At 39.8% G+C, this 19,326-nt stretch overlaps 1 long non-coding RNA gene across 6 annotated transcripts; it reads right to left on the bottom strand.

The window, feature by feature from the left end:
* Positions 1–2,016: 2,016 nt before the first annotated feature.
* On the bottom strand, positions 2,017–18,551 carry LOC131190000 (uncharacterized). 6 transcript variants are annotated; one of them, XR_009153192.1, is made up of 7 exons: positions 17,488–18,551; positions 16,331–16,524; positions 15,488–15,544; positions 12,912–13,021; positions 10,366–10,443; positions 5,895–6,064; positions 2,017–2,201 (listed from the first exon to the last, which is right to left on the bottom strand). It is a non-coding gene; the product is annotated as an uncharacterized LOC131190000 (long non-coding RNA). The 6 variants fall into 6 exon arrangements; XR_009153190.1 differs by having other exon boundaries at positions 16,331–16,476; XR_009153193.1 differs by having other exon boundaries at positions 17,756–18,551.
* Positions 18,552–19,326: the final 775 nt, after the last annotated feature.

Raw genomic sequence — 19,326 nt, 5'->3', positions numbered from 1 at the left:
TTTTTGCTGTTTTCTTCTGCCACCTACTGGTTCCTGGTGGAATAAAAATAAATATGAGCTATTATATGCCATATGTTTGAGGGACTAAGTTATATCAAGGAAGCTGTTTGGGAAAAAAAAAACCTAAGCAACAGAAAAAAAACAGAAATGCATGAAAAATGGGAATAGAAGAGAAAAAAGACTACATAGAGAAAAAATAATAATATTAGAACTCAATATCTGCAGGGTAGGCAAGGGAGGCAAGTGATGTAAAAAGTTTCCCGTCTCATGAAATATATGTGACAATTAAGCAAATGCTGAGACTCACAGTATAGTCTCACCTCAGACACTGATACAGGTATTGTCAGCCTCCACTCCAATCTTCATATAGTTTTGAATGATTATATCAGTAGATAGAATGTAAAATGTTTATTTCTGTATTATAAACTGTTAAGGAAATGAGATGTATCATGCCTCCGTCCAGGGTGAGGGAAAGGAGCCTATTATGTGTGTCGGCTGACATAACAGGGGGGAGGGATGATTAACTATTGAGTGTTATCAGCGCGCGCTTTTCTAACCGACACTTCATTCCTAAGTTGACTGACATCCAGAGACCTGTGGAAGAAGATTACCACGAGGGGCCGTGAAGGAGTTGGCATTGGACCAGACCAGCCTGACCTCCTGGAGGAGGAGGGACAATTGGGGGGATATGATATGTTAGCCATATTTTGTCTCAGTTCCAGCTTTGCTTGGCTGCCACCAAGACTGTAAAAGTAAAAGTACTTGTTTTCATTCCAAATGGAGTCAAGGTGATTTCTTTCCTATTTACCGTCGGAGGTAGCCTGACAGGTATAATCTCAGAATTTGCATGATGGTATCATTTTGGCAAGTCGCAAGTGCCAAGGGACTCAGATGAGGGGAACTCAAGCTGAAAACTTTACTTAACCACAGAGATCACTGGGTGACTATAAGCACATCATTCTCTCTCAATCCATTTTATTTCAAAGGATTGCTATTGTGGGAAGATGAGATAAATCCTTATGTGCCATCACCTTGAGCTTCCCAAATTCTTTAAGCCCACAGACAATCATCCTTGTCTCCTGATCTGCTCAACCAGACGTGGTCTTAAAGACATTATAAACAATAATAAAGATCTGGGCAGGAAGTGAAGAAGCTGGAGAAATAGATGCTGTTTCTTTTACTCCTTTTCAGTCAAAACACATATAGATCAGAAAGCAAGAGAAAAATCTTGTTCAGGTAATAACTAGCTAGGCCGATGGTACCAATAGGAAGTGTGTTTCTTGAACCATGGGGTCCATTTCTATGTTGAAGGAGTTCTGGCAAGGGATGGACAATGACTTACAAGGGCTGAGAACATTGAGAGGAATTTTGGAAAAGCCAATCCTTGGAAGGGGAGAGAAAGGAGCCCAGGAGCCCAATACCATGTATTGGGAAGGAACTGGGAATGCATACTCATCCATGTAGTCTACTATTGGAATGTGAAAGTACCTTACATATATTTTCTGAGGACAAGTCCTCATAGTAATGCCTCCATATCATAAGCAGCCCATTGCTGAAGCAACTGAAACCAATCCAGGCTGCTCTGCATGAAAACTGCTTCCCCAGGGAAGATGGAAGATCTATCCAGAATATCTGACACATGGAGGAGGAGGCTTGAGGTGGTTATGAGGTCTGCTATTGGACCACTTCCTCTCCTCTCCTCTCCTCCCCTCCCCTCTTCCCTTCCTCCTTTTCTCCCCTCCTCTCCTCTTCTCCTCTCTTCTCTCCACTCTTCTCTCCTCTTCTCCTCTGTCATCTCCTCTCCCCTCCTCTTCTTTTTGAAGATTAGATGACTGATTACCCTAGACAGCAATAAGCCTTGAAATTGAATAACCAATCTTTAGCTAAACAGATGTAACTGAAAGTGTAACTAAAAAGAGTAGGCTCTTTTGCTTCTGTGTGGTAGGTTACTCACATCCTCCCCTTACAGAATGTTCTTGTAAAAAAAAATCACTACATCTGGTACAGATATGGTTTTCAGATACATTTATTTTTCTCTCCTACCCTTTTGGATAATATTGAGTGTACAGCATGTATGCTGTGATTTGACACAAGTATCAGTTATGTTTTCTCAAACTCCACTTCTTCTGTGCTGTTCTTCTGTTCAATATTTATCCAACAGCTACGCCTTGTATAAACAAATCTAGATGACTTCTAGATACCTGCCAAAAAGAACAGAATAATCTTTATTTACATCTATTTATATATCACACTTCTTAACTGTCCATCTCCCTCACAGAGGGGCTCTAGAAGGCATACAATTTAATAAATAAAACATTAAAAGCTGAATAATTTAAGATTAAAACATTTTGCTTCCACTTAGTAGCTAATAGGTCAATATCATGATATCCTCATGAGAGTAAAAGAATTAAAATGGAAATGGGCTGGATAAAATGGAAATAGCAAGAAGAACTGATGAAAGGTGAATTAAGGCAGTTATAGAACGTAACCCACTCAGGGGTGGGATTCTAGCGGTTTGGACCAGTTTGGGTGAACTGGTAGCTCTGACTATCAGCTGGGAGAGAACTAGCTCGCTCCGACGATCAGGTCAGCCTGCCCAACCGCTCCTGCCCTTTACTTATCTTTATCTTCTCAGCTGATTGGTGCGGCAGAGCGGATTGCTGCACCTCAGCTGTGTTACTCCCAAGTGGTAACATAGAAGGTTAGTATATGTTTAAACTGTGCACGCCGCACAGCGCACAATCATTGAACCAGTTGTTAAACTGGCAGCATCCCACCACCGAACTTGCTACTTGCCACTTGCTAAAAAGTGTCCACAAAACCTAAAACAAGATGGAGTGACGACTTCAGCAAGTATTGCAGGTCCAATTGGCAAAAGAAAGTTAAAGACCATATTGATTGGAAACATGCAAAAGAGGTCGTATCCTGCAGTGAATAGACAATGGCTAGAATGATGATGAAGTCAATTTATTTGTTTGGTTGTTTGTTTATTAAATTTAGACACTCCTCCATCTTACTTTCAGAGCAGCTCTGTGACAGGTCAGTAAACATTTTTAAAACATTATGTGGGTGCATCTCACAGCCCTCCGAAGGTGACACTTTTTTCACACACACTAAACTTTTTTCTTGAACTTTTATTCCAAGAATATATATACTGCAATTGAGTTGCAATTGCAAGAAACTAATTCTTTGCTACCATCTAGTGGTCATTAAGAAAAGATATTAACAGTGATGGGGGGGATGATTGCGTGGAGCGCCTGCATCCTACAAGCGCATGTTCTGTTTGGTGATTGGTGGCAACTTTTTCCATGGTTGATGATACTTCACTTTCATCCAGAGAAATGTACCAAACACTATTCTTAAAATGTTGCATGCATGAACAGCAGCACAGCATGACCCTGTTCCACATGTGTGGTAAGGCTACACAGTGGGGACAGCACATTTTATGATAATATGATTGTTTTCCAGCCCTAGGATAGAAGGAACACATGACAGAGGAGCTGTACCCCTGTACAGATGTTTAAATACAGGGAGGAATAAGTCAAATTATATGACCCAAAAGTTCCAGTGTCTCTATACATGGTATAGAGGGGACAAACAGAAACAATATAATTGGTGTTACTGATTCCTGGTGGGACAAAATTCATCAGTGAAATACAAGAGTTAAAGAGTATAACTTATTCAAAATGAAGAAGCCAGACAACATGTGAAGAAGAATGGTGTTAAATGTGAAGAAAATGCACACATGTACTGAGATCAAGGAATCTGAGTAGGAGAGTCCAGTCAAAAGTATTTGGGAGAAAATACATTGAAGGGAGAACAACAATACTACTATTGCTGAGGTATATTATAGACCACCCCATAAGGCAGGCATTTTTGATAATGCTCTCCTGGACTTGAATTCATGGAACCTTCAGGGAACAGAGACATAGTAATCATAGGAGACTTCAACCACCTGGACAGGCGATGGAAAACCAACTCAGCCAAGATTGTTACTCCCCAAAATTCTTAGTGGTCTTGCTCAATGCTTTATCTTCCAGTTTGTTTGTTTGTTTGTTTGTTTGTTTAAACATTTATATAACTGCCATTAATATTACTAATAGAGACAAAGTGGTAGAGGTAGTGGAAAGATGTAGGAACTTTGAGAGTGACCATGCCATATTAGGCTTCACTATAATGCCAGGTAACTGAACAAAGTCAGATTAGTATTTTAGACTTTAAGAGAGCTGACTTCAATAAATTAAGATAAAAAATAGAAAGTATTCCATGAATGGAAATCCTAGAGAAAAAACACTTCAGAGTGCTTGGAAAACTTTGAAAAACAAAATAATAGAGGTCCAAATGAAAACAATACCAGAGAGAAAGAAAAACAAGAGATACCTTGACAAGACTACCATGGTTGCACAAGGAGCTTAGCAATGAGAAGGACTATATAATATAATAATGGAAAGAGGTGCTTGGACCTAGAGCAGAATATCAGCAAATAATTTGAATCTGCAAGAATGGAATCAGGAAAGCTAAGGTTCAGAATGAGCTAAGATTTGCAACAAATGCAAAAAATAGTAAAACTTTTCTTTTGATATATAAGGAGTGAAGAAAAAAGTCAAGTAAATGGTTGATCCATTCATGGGGAAAAAATGGCAAGAAGGTGACAGGCAGCAGAGAGAAGGTATCAGGTTTTTTGCATCAGTCTTTATGAAAAAGAAAAAAAATAGTCCAACTTATCAAAAGCAGCAATGTGGAGAATAAAAGACAAATATAGGTCAATTTGGTTAAGAAAATGGTTAGAGAACCCTAACTGTTCTGAACAAGTTCAATTTTCCCAAACTGGAAATTCTCCTAGACCAAATGGTTTACACCCAAGGGTAATGAAGAAGTTGGCAGATTTGAACTCAGAATCACTTTGATTGCTCCTGGAGCACAGGAAAGCTGCATAAGGACTGGAAAAGAGCTGATATGGTTCCGATCTTTAAAAGCAGGGAGGAGACTGGATCTAGGAAACTATAGACCAATCAGCTTGACATTAATATCTGGGAAAATCCTGGAAAAGCTAATCAAGTACCAGGTTTGTGAGTACCTAAAAATGAACAAGTAATTACTAGAAGCCAGTATGAATTTGCTAAGAACAATCATCCCAAACAAATCTTGTGATTTTCTTTGATAAAGTAACTAAATTAGTTGGCCAAGGAAATACTGTGGATATAGTATGTTTAGATTTCAGTAAGGCATGTGATAAAGTAAACCACGGCCTACTTCCATGTAAACTGTAAGACAGAACAATGTGGAATGGAAAGTAGCACTACTAGATGGATTTGCAATTGGCTAATCAACTGCACTCAGCATATGATTCTTAATGGAAATACATCTATGTGGAGAAGAGCATGCAGTGGGTTTCCTCAAGGTCCTATATGGGTCCAGTGCTCTTCAACATCTTCATAAACAACCTAGATGAGGTGATTGAAGACTCCTTCATTTTTGCTCATCAGCCTTTGATGAAGGCACAACAAATTTGCAGATGACAAAAAACTGAAGGAATTGCTAATACTTTGGAAGATAAGAATCAAGATTCAGTATAACCTTGCACATTTAAGAATTGGAGTCTATTTAACAAGATGCAATTCAGTGGCAAGAAGAGGATGGTCCTGCCCTAAGGCAGAGTACACAGGTGCACAGGTATAAGATAGGTAATAGCTGGGTCAATAGTAGTGCCTCTGAGAAAGATATAGATTGTTGTTAAGTTTCTAAGTCATGTTCGACTCTTTGTGACCCTATGGACTATAGCATGCCAGGTTCCCGTCCTCAACTGTTTCCCAGAATTTGCCCAAATTTGTGATCGTTGTGACGATGACACTATCTAAATAGCTCAACTTCTTCTTGTCCCGTTCTTCTTTTACCATCAATCTTTCCCAGCCTCAGGGTCTTTTCCAATGAGTCCTCCCTTCTTGTTAGGTGGCCAAAGTATTTGAGCTTCAGTTTTAGTATTCAGCTTCTTTGTGGACCACTTGTGCTAAAGTATGAGTCATCAGTATACTTCAGCTGTCAAAAAAGCCAGTAGGGTCATGAGCTGTATCAACAGAGAAACAGTATTAAAATCAATGAAAGTGACAGTACTGTTCTATACCATACTGGTGAGGACGCATTTGAAACACTGCATCCAGTCCTGGTCATCACAGTACAAAAAAGAAGCCAAGATCCTAGAAAGAGTGCAGGGAAGAACAACTAAGATGATAAGGGCTCTGGAGGCTAAATACTATGAAGAATAGCTAAAGGAACTTGGCATGTTAACTTGCCAAAGACTGAGTGGAGACATGATAGCAATCTTCCAATATTAAAAGGGCTGTTGAAAGGAAGAAGCTATTGATTTATTCTTCATAGCACCTGAGGGTGGGACAAGAAGTAATAAGTGGAAACTCCTCAGAAAAAGATCCAGGAAATAAGGGGAAATTTCCTGATAGTGAGAACAATTAAGCAGTGGAAGAGCTTGCCAGCAGGAGCTCTAAGTGCTCCATTGTTGAAAGTTTTCAATAAAAGATTAGAAAACCATTTGTCAAAGATGGTGTGGAATGATTGGAAACCATTGTAGATGAGGGGTCCTCGGTGCTCTCTGAGCTTGGTTGTTTTCTTGGAGACATTTCATTACCCAAACCTCAACCACCTCAACCACCCGTTCAAAACCTCCAATCATCCAACGATCAACCACTCATTGCTCAACCAACCTTCCTTCTACCACCTGTTACAAATAACCCTCAATCAACTACCAATCAAAACTAGGTATGCACGCCCCTTACCTCTCCTACACCAAATACTACAGGTCTCAAATGTAAATTAATAAATGCAAGAAGTATTGTAAACAAATTACCTGAATTTATCCTCTTATTAAACAATGGTACATTTGACATCATATTTGTTTGTGAAACATGGCTAAACTCATCCCTCACTGACTCTATTATTTCAAACAAAGAATACCAAGTCCTTTGATCAGATCGTGAACACCGCAGAGGTGGCGGAGTAGCTATCTTTTACAAAAAATCACTGAACTTAAAAAATATTCAAGTTGCACATAAACTCTCTCCTCCTGAAACTATTGTATGTGACCTGTCCACCAACACCACACTTAGATTCATACTATGCTACAGAGCCCCTGACTACGACATCGCTCATGTAAATATGTTAACCTCACTACTAACGTGGGCTACCTCTTGCCCATATCCTCTCATCTTTCTGGGTGACCTAAATCTACCTTCTATAAACTGGATAACAAATGAATGCACAACCGAACCAATCCATACTACACTATACAACGCAGTTACAAATCTAGGTCTTGAACAACTAGTAACTAACAATACTAGACTCATGAACTGCCTCAACCTCATCTTTTGTAATAACTCAAACTCAATTAATGGACTACAAGTAAAAGAACCTTTTTCCAACAGTGACCACTGCATGATAGACTTTTGTCTAAACATATGCCCTCACATAAATCGTCACAACAATAGTACTCCAAACTACAATTTTAAAAAAGCCAACTATGACCTTATAAACAATGATCTCTCATTTCTTGACTGGCAAAATCTATTCTCAACCTGTATCACTGCAGAAGACCACTATAAAATATTCCTACTTGAAATCAATAAAATCATCAAACTATACGTACCACAAATCACCACCAAAATCAAAAAATAAAAAAAAAAACAAATTACCCATATCAATAAAAAAGCTTCAATCCAAAAAAAAATCCCTCTGGAAAAAAAACCAAAAAGGATTATGTAGCAAACTTCAAAAACCGCTACAGAAATATTTGCAACCAAATAAAAACAGAATGTAACATTTACCACACCAATCAAGAAGAAGACCTTCTACGCACTAATTCCAATCGTGCTTTCTATAATTTTGTGAACAATAAACTTAAAGAAACAAGATCCATTCCACCACTAAAAGAACCTAACAGCAAAGAATGTACTGATGATACAGTTAAAGCAAACCTTTTTAACACATTCTTCGGCTCAGTCTTTGTAAACAGCGATGGCTCATATCCGACATTCCTCAATCGTACCAAAAATGTTAACAACGACTTAACAAATATAGACTTCACAGAAGATAATGTTGAAAAAGCCCTTCGCAACCTGAAACCATCATTATCTATTGGACCAGATGGACTATGTGCATACTTTTTAAAAAAACTTTCAATTAATATAGCTGAACCCCTAAGCATAATCTTTAATAAAGCCTTTACAACTAGTTCCCTTCCAAAACTCTGGTTTCTAGCCACAGTCATCCCTATCTTCAGAAAAGGAGATCCCAGCCTAATTGAAAATTACAGACCTATCTCTCTATGTTGTGTCTCATGCAAAGTAATGGAATCTATCATAAACCAATCCATTACACTCCACCTTGAAACAAACAACCTTCTCTGTAATAAACAATTTGGTTTCAGAAAAAAATTGTCTTGTAACTTACAACTTCTCCACTGCAAAAACATATGGACTACCAATCTTGATCAAGGAAAAGCAATAGATGCAATCTACATAGACTTCTGCAAAGCTTTTGACTCAGTAGTACATGATAAACTTCTCCTCAAATTAAAATCCTATGGCATTTCGGGACCTCTTCACAATTGGATAAATGCCTTCCTGTCAAACAGACAACAAGTGGTCAAAATTGGCAACGCTATATCAAATCCTGTTCCTCTCAAAAGTGGTGTTCCCCAAGGTAGTGTTCTTGGACCAACGCTCTTCATACTATACATAAATGATCTCTGTGACCTTATCTCAAGTTATTGTGTTCTCTTTGCTGACGATGTCAAACTATTTAATACCCCTAACAATACTTCTACCCTTCAAGAAGACCTCAACTTTGTTTCTGATTGGTCTAAAACTTGGCAACTCCAAATCTCAACCAGAAAATGCTCAGTCTTACATATTGGAAAAAAGAACCTATCAACAAGTACAAACTTGATGATCATTACCTTACTGACGACCCCCACCCTGTCAAAGATCTTGGAGTTTTCATATCAAATGACATAAATGCCAAAGCCCACTGCAACTACATAGCAAAAAAGGCTCTAAGAGTTGTAAACCTAATTTTACGCAGCTTCTTTTCCAAAAACTCTACACTACTAACTAGAGCATACAAAATATTTGCCAGACCTATTCTTGAATATAGCTCATCCGTCTGGAACCCATACCACATCTCTGACATTAATACAATCGAACGCATCCAGAAATATTTTACTAGAAGAGTTCTTCGCTCCTCCGAAAACAACAAAATACCTTATACCACCAGGCTTGAAATCCTGGGATTAGAAAACTTAGAACTCCGCCGACTTCGACATGACCTGTGTTTAACACACAAAATCATCTATTGCAATATCCTTCCTGTAAAAGACTACTTCAGCTTCAATCACAATAATACAAGAGCAAACAATAGATTCAAACTTAATGTCAACCGCTTCAAACTTGATTGCAGAAAATATGACTTCTGTAACAGAGTTGTTAACGCTTGGAACTCATTACATGACTCCATAGTCTCTACTCAAAATCCCAAAATCTTCAACCAAAAACTGTCTACTATTGACTTCACCCCATTCCTAAGAGGACTATAAGTGGCGTGCATAAGAGCACAAAAGTGCCTACTGTTCCTGTCCTATTGTTCCCTTCATTATATCAATTTTTTTTTTTGAATTTATGTTCCGCCCTTCTCTGAAGACTCAGGGCGGCTTACATTGTGTTAAGCAATAGTCTCATCCATTTGTATATTATATATAAAGTCAACTTTTATTGCCCCCAACAATCTGGGTCCTCATTTTACCTACCTATAAAGGATGGAAGGTTGAGTCAACCTTGGGCCTGGTGGGACTTGAACTTGCAGTAATTGCAAGCAGCTGTTAATAACAGACTGCATTAGTCTGTTGAGCCACCATAGCCATTAACATAGCTGTTGCATACTTTTATATATATATTTATAATATATATATTATATTATATATAATAAATATATATATACCTATATATATTTCTTTCATGATGTGTTGTTTTTTATTTATGATAATGTTTGTCTATACTGTTATGACAAAATGAAATAAAAAAAAAATAGGTAGCATCATCAGTGCTAGTAGCTGATGTTGCCTACTTTGGACAATGAAAAGTCTGCAAGAAAACAAACAAGTTCAGAGAGCACCAAGGACCCCTCATTTCAACCCTGAGCTATAAATATTCTTCTTTATTGGCAGATTTTAAATGAGCCAAGAATTAAAAGGGACAGGTAGAGGAAATAAACAATGGGTATAAATAGCCAAAGAAGCATCTCAGCAAATAAATAATATCTGTAGAAAGGTAGTCAAAAAAGGTAAATATAGAAGGAACATACCTTTCAGGTATTTTCTTTCATGTTGAATATATTCTATCTTGACTATGTCAATAAAAGAAAGAAGAATGGATCCACATCCTGAAGAAAACAGATAATAATAGGTGACAGGCAGAGGAAATGCTCCTTAACTTCTATTTTGCTTGCTCTTTTCCTCAAAAAGATCTATGAACACATGAACCTCAGCAAGGATAGAAGGGATACATAAAAGGCTAATTTTATTTATTTTATTATTTATTAAACTAATTTATATAGCTGCCCATCTCATGCACAAATACCTTTGTATGGTGTTCAACAGTAGTTCATTAGACAATCCTTGATCATTTCATTCTTCTTTGTAAATATAACATAGGTTGGCATACTTTTCCTTCCCTCACAACCTTCAGAGTCCTGGTGAAGCCTTCTCATTCTCCTCCTTTTTTTTTTTTAATTTACATTTATATCCCGCCCTTCTCCGAAGACTCAGGGCGGCTTACAGTGTATAAGGCAATAGTCTCATTCTATTTGTATATTTACAAAGATTGCCCCCCCAACAATCTGGGTCCTCATTTTACCTACCTTATAAAGGATGGAAGGCTGAGTCAACCTTGGGCCGGGCTTGAACCTGCAGTAATTGCAGGCTGCTGTGTTCTAATAACAGGCTTCTAACAGCCTGAGCTACCACGCCCTACCACGGTCCACTCCTTGGTGGACTTGCAAAACTCTCTGCCACCTTGCTTGGGATGTAGATGAATAAAGGGAGCTGTGGATTCTGAGGAAAACTATATTCCCACTTTCAACTCCAGTATGTCCCCAATGGCCACTTGTAGAGAAGAAGAGGGTTACACAGGTACCCTTAAACCAGTTCTACCTTGCCAACCGTCATCCAAATCACTCTTTCATCTTTCCCTCACTGGCCATATTGTTTCAATTTTGTCCTTGGTTTGAAAACAACCAATGACCTGTCATCAGCCGAATGGGCATAGGGACAGAGGAAGGTGGGAAAGATGGCAGGGATACAGCTCTCTCATCTTCACTTGTGACACACAACCTATGGATTTTATAAGAAGTGTAATCAAAGGCATGGTGGCACTGAAACAGCTACAACTTTTCCAAATTTCATTTCCATAGGAATCATGAGACCTCTCATTCTGTAAGCGAGACCATTTGAGTTGCCTAGGTTCAATCATTCTTTTTGTGCACTTTCCAATGTCACCAAATTGAAGTTTACAAAGTATCAAACAAATACTAGACTTTTAGTAGAGTATAGATATACCAACTAAATCAGCTCAAGAAGATTTAGGCATTCCTGATTATTATGAACAAGTATAAAATTTCCAGGCCTGGTCAATTATATCCAAGAGTCCAGAAGAATGTTGTGGATGTTATCTTGGAGACCCCTATTATCTCTGATAATTCATAGAACTTGGGAGTAACGCTACAGTGCTGAAGAAGAACAGATGTTGTTCCTATGTTCTTCTTTTTTAAAGACGAACCAGGAAACTGATGTCCATTTCAGATTTAACTCTCCTTTGTTGATAGAGCAATGTGATAGACATAATGTATCTTGACTTCAGCAAAGCATTTGACAAACTCTCCCATGAGATCCAAGTCAAAGATAACAAAGTGTGGGCTGGACAATGCAATCATTAGACAAATGTAGAGCTGACTGAACAATTGCACCCACTGACTACATACCAATGACTCTGTCAAGTGGGAGGAGGTGATAAATGGCACATTGCAATACTTCACTCTAGGTCCTGTGCTATCCTATGTATTTATAAATTACGTGGATGAGAGCTTTTAAAATAGGGCTATATGTTTGCTGAAGGGAAAGAGATGGGAAGGGGTGGGTAGCAAGTACTTGAGAAAACAACATCAAATTGCAGGAAGACCTTTAAAAGCAGGAGCAGTGAGTGGAAACCAGCAAGATAAATGTTATCACTGGTTAATATGCAAAGTACTGCATCTAGTTATAGAAAAACCAAAGGCATGGGTTTAAAATATAGGGGCATACTGCCCAGCAATACATGTGAAAAGAACTGAGTTTCCTGATGGATTGCACACTAAACATGAATCAACATTATGCTGTATTTGCATCAACAGTAGTATCGTATGCCTCTCTCCATTCTATGTTTCTCTCATTACATCTAAAATATTACTTCCAGTTCTGGGGACTGTGTTTGGAAAGAACATTGACTAACTTGACCTCACCCATATCCAGAAGTTAGCAATCAAGATAAAGGTCCTGAAAGGAGAAAAATTACACACACATATATATGACATATATATCCTTGGGATATATATGAGACATCTCTTACTGCTAATAAAATACATTCTAATATATGACTACCTGCAATCAATATCAAACCAGTTTATAATAGCAGCAAAATATGTGATAAACTCAATGGACACAAAGTTTTTTTTATTATTATTTGCATTTATATCCCGCCCTTCTCCGAAGACTCAGGGCGGCTTATACTATGTCAAGCAATAGTCTTCATCCATTTGTATATTATATACAAAGTCAACTTATTGCCCCCAACAATCTGGGTCCTCATTTTACCTACCTTATAGGTATACGTTGGGTATATTTAACCTATGGAAGAGAAGATTGTGGGGAGTCGTTTGCATGATGGGCTGTCATGCAAAAGATGGGACCAAACTGTTCTGAGTAGTTCTAGAAGATTAGACAAGAAACAATAGTTTAAATGACAGAGAACTAGATTTTGGTTAGGTATCAGAAAAAAAAAAACCTTGAAAGAGCTGCTCAGTAATGGAACAGACAATTGGTAGTTAATTTATCAGAACAATTGGGACCAGAATTTTCATTGCTAAGTAAGATGGTTATTAAGTAAGTTGCACCCAATTTTAGAACCTTTTTTGCCATGATTGTTAAGTGAATCTTTGCAGTGTTTAAGTGAAACACTGGTAATTAACTAAATTCTACTTCCCCCATTAACTTTGCTTATTATAAGCCAGCTGGGCAGGTTGCAAATGGTAATCTATATGACCCTCAGTGACTGCAACCATCATAAATAATGCTGGTTTTGATCACATGACCATGGGGATGCTGCAATGATTTTAAATGTAAGCTGTACATCACATTTTTCCGTTCAATTGTATTTTTGAATGGTAACTAAACAACTGGTTGTAAGTAAAGGTCTACCTGTAACTCAAAAGCTGGTGGACTCTCCTTTGCTGGAGGTGTTTAAACAGGCTGAATGGTAATTTACTGGCAATATGTGGTAGTGGAATACTTCCACTGCATTGGAGAACTGGAGGGTTGGAAATTTGAAATGTTGAGTCCTTGGGATATATATGAGACATCCTTGGGATATATATGAGACATCTCCTACTGCTAATAAAATACATTCTAATATATGACTACCTGCAATCAATATCAAACCAGTTTATAATAGCGGCAAAATATGTGATAAACTCAATGGACACAAAGGTTTTTTTTTATTTGCATTTATATCCCACCCTTCTCCGAAGACTCAGGGCGGCTTACACTATGTCAAGCAATAGTCTTCATCCATTTGTATATTATATACAAAGTCAACTTATTGCCCCCAACAATCTGGGTCCTCATTTTACCTACCTTATAAAGGATGGAAGGCTGAGTCAACCTTGGGCCTGGGTAAGTTCAGTTAACTCAGGTGGTACCAAAGGGGGAACAAGCATACACAAGTGACAAGGATAAGGGTTGTAAAATATGCTTATCAATTTCACAGGTGACCGAGAGATTAGAAGGATAGCACATGTTTAATAGGGCAGGATTGCGGTTCAAAAGGATTTTGACAGCTGAAACAGATAGAAACTATTAAGATGAATTTCAGTAGAGATAATGCAAACTTCTACATTTAGATTAAAAAATCAAAGGCATAGGTTATACTGAGCAGCATTATATGAACAAAAGAATTTGAATGTGTTAGTGCAGTGTTGGCAAACCTTTTCGGCACCAAGTGCTGAAACTGGAGTGTGTGCATGTAGGGGAGCGCCAGAAACTGGAAGAGCTCCCTGAAGCACACACACCAGAAACCTGGTCTTCTGGTTTCTGAAGTGCATGCGCGTGCAAAGACCAACTGTCCAGCATTCCCATGCACACAAAGACGACCTGGCCAGAAGAGCAACAGGCAATGGCTGGCGTGCCCAGAGAGATGGCTCTGCGTGCCACTTCTGGTTCACCATCACGGTCTTAGTGCATCACAAATTGAGCGTCAGTGAACAATGTGATGCACTGCAAAAAAGCAAAAGTATTCATAGGCCACAGCAACATAAACGTAAGATCAAGAGAAGTTATGGTTCCACATCTACAATATTGCATCCAGTTGTGGCACTGGACATTGGGCAGATCAGTGACAAAGTACTTTGAGTCAGAGTACAGAGGACAGTCACCAAGATGATAAGAATTCAGGAAGAAAACACTTATGGGGAAAATTGGCAGGTTTTAGGTGGCCTGGAAAAATTATGAAGAAACAAAACAGCTGTTTTCAAATGTCTGAAGGGCTGTCATTTAGAAGGTAGGACAGAATTATCCAGAGTTCTTGCAAAAGACATGACATGAAACAGTAAGTTGAAATTACACAGGCTTCATTTGAGCATTTAAAAAGTCCTAATGGTAAAAGCTATTTAACAATGGAACAGACTGCTATAAAAAGTGATGGACTCTCTTGCTGAAGACTGGATGGTCATCCATCCATTGGGGATGCCCATTGTAATAGATTCTGCACTGGACAGAGTGTTTGACCAGATTATCTTCAAGGTCCCTTTCAATCCTTGCATTCTATGCTATATGAGTCTAAAAAGCCTGAAAGGACATTTATATTCATAGTGAAGCTAGAACTGTAAAAAATAAGACTTGTAAGCAACATACATTAAAAAGATGATTCAACAGCAACCTAAAAATAAATAGAATCTAATATATTTGTATTTGCAGTATATACATACTTATAAGTTAAGACAGAGTTATCCTTGCCACAACCGATTACAATATAATCTGTGTCCCACTCTTCTAACTCAGATGTCTAATATTTGCAGAGAGGTACAAATTTTTGGAGGAGGCATTGTGGCTTCAATTCAGATTGAAAACATAAGGAAATGAGACAATGGTTTCTGTAGAAGAAGCAGTATCAGGATTTACCTTCCAAACAATTTCAGAGATGGAAGAGAGGGGGAAAACTTGGTAGATTTGAGGTTCCTGTGAATAACAAAAGCATCATGCCATAGGTTTTGTCTCTTTCAAGAATGTATGTAACATCATGACACATGTAAAAAAAGGGAAGGGGCTTGTGTTGCAATTCTGCTTTTATCCTTCTTTTACCCTTTGCTGCCCCAAAAAATGTCTCTGCAAAGCCAGGTTACCTAACCAATGTAATGACACAGCATGACTTTGAGCCTATGGAGGCCTTACCCATTCCACAAAATATATAGGCAGATTCCTAAACAGAAACAAACAAACAAACAAACAAACTGAAGTGAAAGTCCCTTACTTTTCTCTGTGCTTATTTTTTTTTTAAGAAAAGATTATCCATACAAGTTTAGGGATCCTTCCTTCCTTCCCTCCCTCCCTCAATTAAAAGTCTTTAGCCCAGTCATTTCTGTTTGTATGTATTATTAAAAGATTGAGATACAATGATTGTCTTACCTGTATATGACATGTGGTACATCTGCTTTTTTCCAGTTTGACATTTTTTAAAAAAATCTTTAATATTGTCCTTAATTTTATAGCAGCAATTCTCAGATGCCACCATTAAGATTGAGCCCTAGGGCTTTTCACTGCGCCTCCCCATCCCTTGAGCCACATATTTATTTCTATTAAGAAAACCTACAGTGATATTAGCTAAATGGCATCTGATTAGAGTTAAGTGTTTATGATGGATTTTCCAGGATACGTATCTCCCTACCCCCCCAAAATAATGCTTTTCATACATTTGCCCACAAGTTCAAATAACACTTTTACAACTTATAGAAACAATTAACATACCATCAGAACTTATTCAGCACCTTGACAATTTACTTCCTATGGCTCCATGAGCTCTTTTGGCTTCGCATTATGACTTTCCTTCCTGATTCATTTTCCTTCTATGCTTTTGCCCAAAATCCATTATTTCTTCGTCCAAATTCAGTGTTCTTCAAATATAAAATGGAAGTATTTACTACCTGGTTAGATGGCAATAACTGCAGAAAAAAATGAAGCACCAATCCTAGTTTATTGGTAGGATTTGATGATGGAATTTCTGATCTCTGATGAACATCTATTATTAGGGTTTTTAATTTTTTTTTAATCCTTGTGTGCTGCCCAGTGTCTTTGACAAGCAGGCAGCTCTATAAATTGTCATTATATATAAATTAATACATACAGCCCAGTGTTTGCAGAAGTTAGTGCAAGACAGGAAAAGATAACTAAATGGTAATATGAAAGGTAAAGAAATAGCAAAAGCATTTGGAACCAGCATGGCAGGGAGCAGGGGCATCATCAATGTCTAAATAGTGAGTGTAACTAAGCAATTGGGACCACACCTCTTTTTAACATGTGCTACATACATAGCCTGCATTTAAAAGGGGGAAGGCTTTGATTCTCCAATTGCACCCATTGGTTTGTTATGACCTTCCCTGAAAACACCTCTAGTGGGAAGTCCCACCAACACTAGCATAAAAACTACTCCTGAACAAGAAGTAAAGATGGTTGAGAATATTTGCAAATAATTCAGATGCCAGTGTAGAGGTTGAAAATCTAGAAAAATTGTTTCAAAGAGTATCACCCAGTGAATTTGGCTAGAAGGTGAATTGTTGCAGAATCAAGAGAGAGAAGATGGAGGTTTAAGGGCCTAGCCAGAAAGCGGGAGAAGGGAAATGAACAATATGCAATTCTGTCCAAAAACAAATTGCCAAATTGCCATGGATGGAGGGTGTATTTGGGCTTGAGTTAGGACAGAGTGGGTTTTAGAGCTGGTCTGCACCCTTTAGAGCTCTCTACTGGTGGAAGGCTTGGCAGCAGGCGGAGGAGGGAGGAGAATAAATTCCATAAAAGCTTGCTAAGTCTTTGCTCTGGTGCATGCTTAGGGTTATCAGGGCAGCATCCACAACACAAGAGGCTACAATAATACAGTAATACGAATGTATTTAAAATGTTGCAGTTACCCAGGCAAGAACTAACAGCAACAGTTAACAGAGAGGATGGGCAGTTCTCATTCCAAAACCAGACCCGCTGTCCAAACGAAGTGGATCCGGATAAGCAGCATCCCTCAGAAAAGCGACCCAGATGTTATCTATCTCCAAAGGATGCCTCCAGATGTGAGGTACCACCACCCACCCAATAAGCAGCCTTTGTGGGGAAGGCTAGAAAGAAGGAATCTCGTGGCCATCTTGTGGCAATCACCCCGAAGCATGTATCCATCCAGGGCCAAACCTTTGCTGTGGGGAAGCTTCTTTGCAACTGCCCATCCTGTTTGCGGGTCAAGGAGAGGAGAGAGTGAAGACGTCCCCGCTCCCAAAAAGTGAATTCGCTGTATTCCTTCCCGAAGGCAACGATCGTCTCATTCCAAGACTTCCTGGTCTTCTTGACGGAAATCCCCGCTCTTCGGCCAGCCGGGTCAGACTCCGTAGCAGCGATGCTCATCGTTTTCTTCCTTTCTTCACTCGGCCGGAGTTAGCGGCTTCGAAGTGCTCCGCAGCGGCCTCGTCCATCACACGTCAGAAAGAGGCGGACAGAAGAAGAAGGAGGTGGGGGGGACTACAGTTCCCAGAGCCCCAGGCTGGGCAGCCGCAGTGCGAGCCGTTACTCCCCCTCCCCGCCCGGTGTTAGAGAAGCGCAGAGAATCAGGGCTGGCGCCGATGAGAAAGAAGGGAAGAGCCGGGATCGGAGCGCAGCACAGCACAGCACGAGCGGCCCGGTATAGGCCAGGCTCGAACGCGAAAGGCTTCGGGGCCGATCGGGCGTGCTCGTTCCGCGGCGGCTGCGTTTATTGAGAGAGAGAGAGAGGAGAGAGTGACGCCGCTGCGCACCGAGAGGATGCAGGAGGCTGCGCTGTTGCTGGCCGGCGGCTGCCCTCCTCCTTTCCCGCCGTTGCTGCAGTACTAGAGTCCTCCTTCGCTTTCAACCCTGCAGAAGAAGGGGCCATGTAACCGCCTTCCTCCGCCTCTCCCAGCCCGGGATAGCTACCGATCCTCCCACCTCCTTCGTTCCGCTGCGCTCTCCGGTCAAGGGCGCAACCATGAAGAAGCAATTCAACCGCATGCGGCAGCTGGCCAACCAGACAGTGGGCAGGTAAGGAGGCAGGAGCGGGGTGCAAAGAGGGAAATGCCCCTGGCTTCGGTTTGGAGCGCCCCTGGTGCACTGCGCCTTCGGGGAGTGGGGGCGTCCGTGCAGGACAAGTATTCTGCGGGGCGTGATGGTCGGTGGACTTTGCTGTGACCTCCGTTCCAAATTTCCCTTTGATTTTGCTAGTTAGTCCCTTTGGGGTATCCTTTCCTTTGCATCCATTCCTCGCAAAGCACAGCCATGCCCCCAATTCTCGGTCATGGCTGCTGCTGTTCTAACCAGCTTAGCATGTTCCAACTGGGTCACCCAGGTGTCTATTGGCTTCCAGTGGAAAGCCAGGTCCAAAAGGAGTCTTACTTGCCTAGTCTTTCTGCCCCAGCCTTTGGCCTCTTGCATTGGCTTGCTTGTCAACATTCTGCCGACAAGTCCACACCAATTAACCAAGCTCTTAATCAAAGAAATATTTAGCCTTTAGCTGACCTAGGCTCCCAGATAGGCAATTTCTGAACCCATGGCTCTCGATTTACAACATCTAGAGATGCTGATCCTGAGTTGCCCTTTGTGGGGGGAGAAAAGCAATTTTGACTTGTAGTAACATTGTTCCTCCTCCTCCCCCAAGTGGTTCTTGAAATGGTTGGGTCAAGTCACCAGGTATTTCATTGAATGAGAATGTTTACATCACTGTGAAAAGGGTGGGGAAATGTGAAATGCTAATTCTG

Source organism: Ahaetulla prasina, chromosome 2 (genome assembly GCF_028640845.1).
Source record: "Ahaetulla prasina isolate Xishuangbanna chromosome 2, ASM2864084v1, whole genome shotgun sequence".
In the NCBI taxonomy this organism is placed as follows: Eukaryota; Metazoa; Chordata; class Lepidosauria; order Squamata; family Colubridae; genus Ahaetulla; species Ahaetulla prasina.
This window is presented reverse-complemented; position numbering and strand designations above follow the sequence as displayed.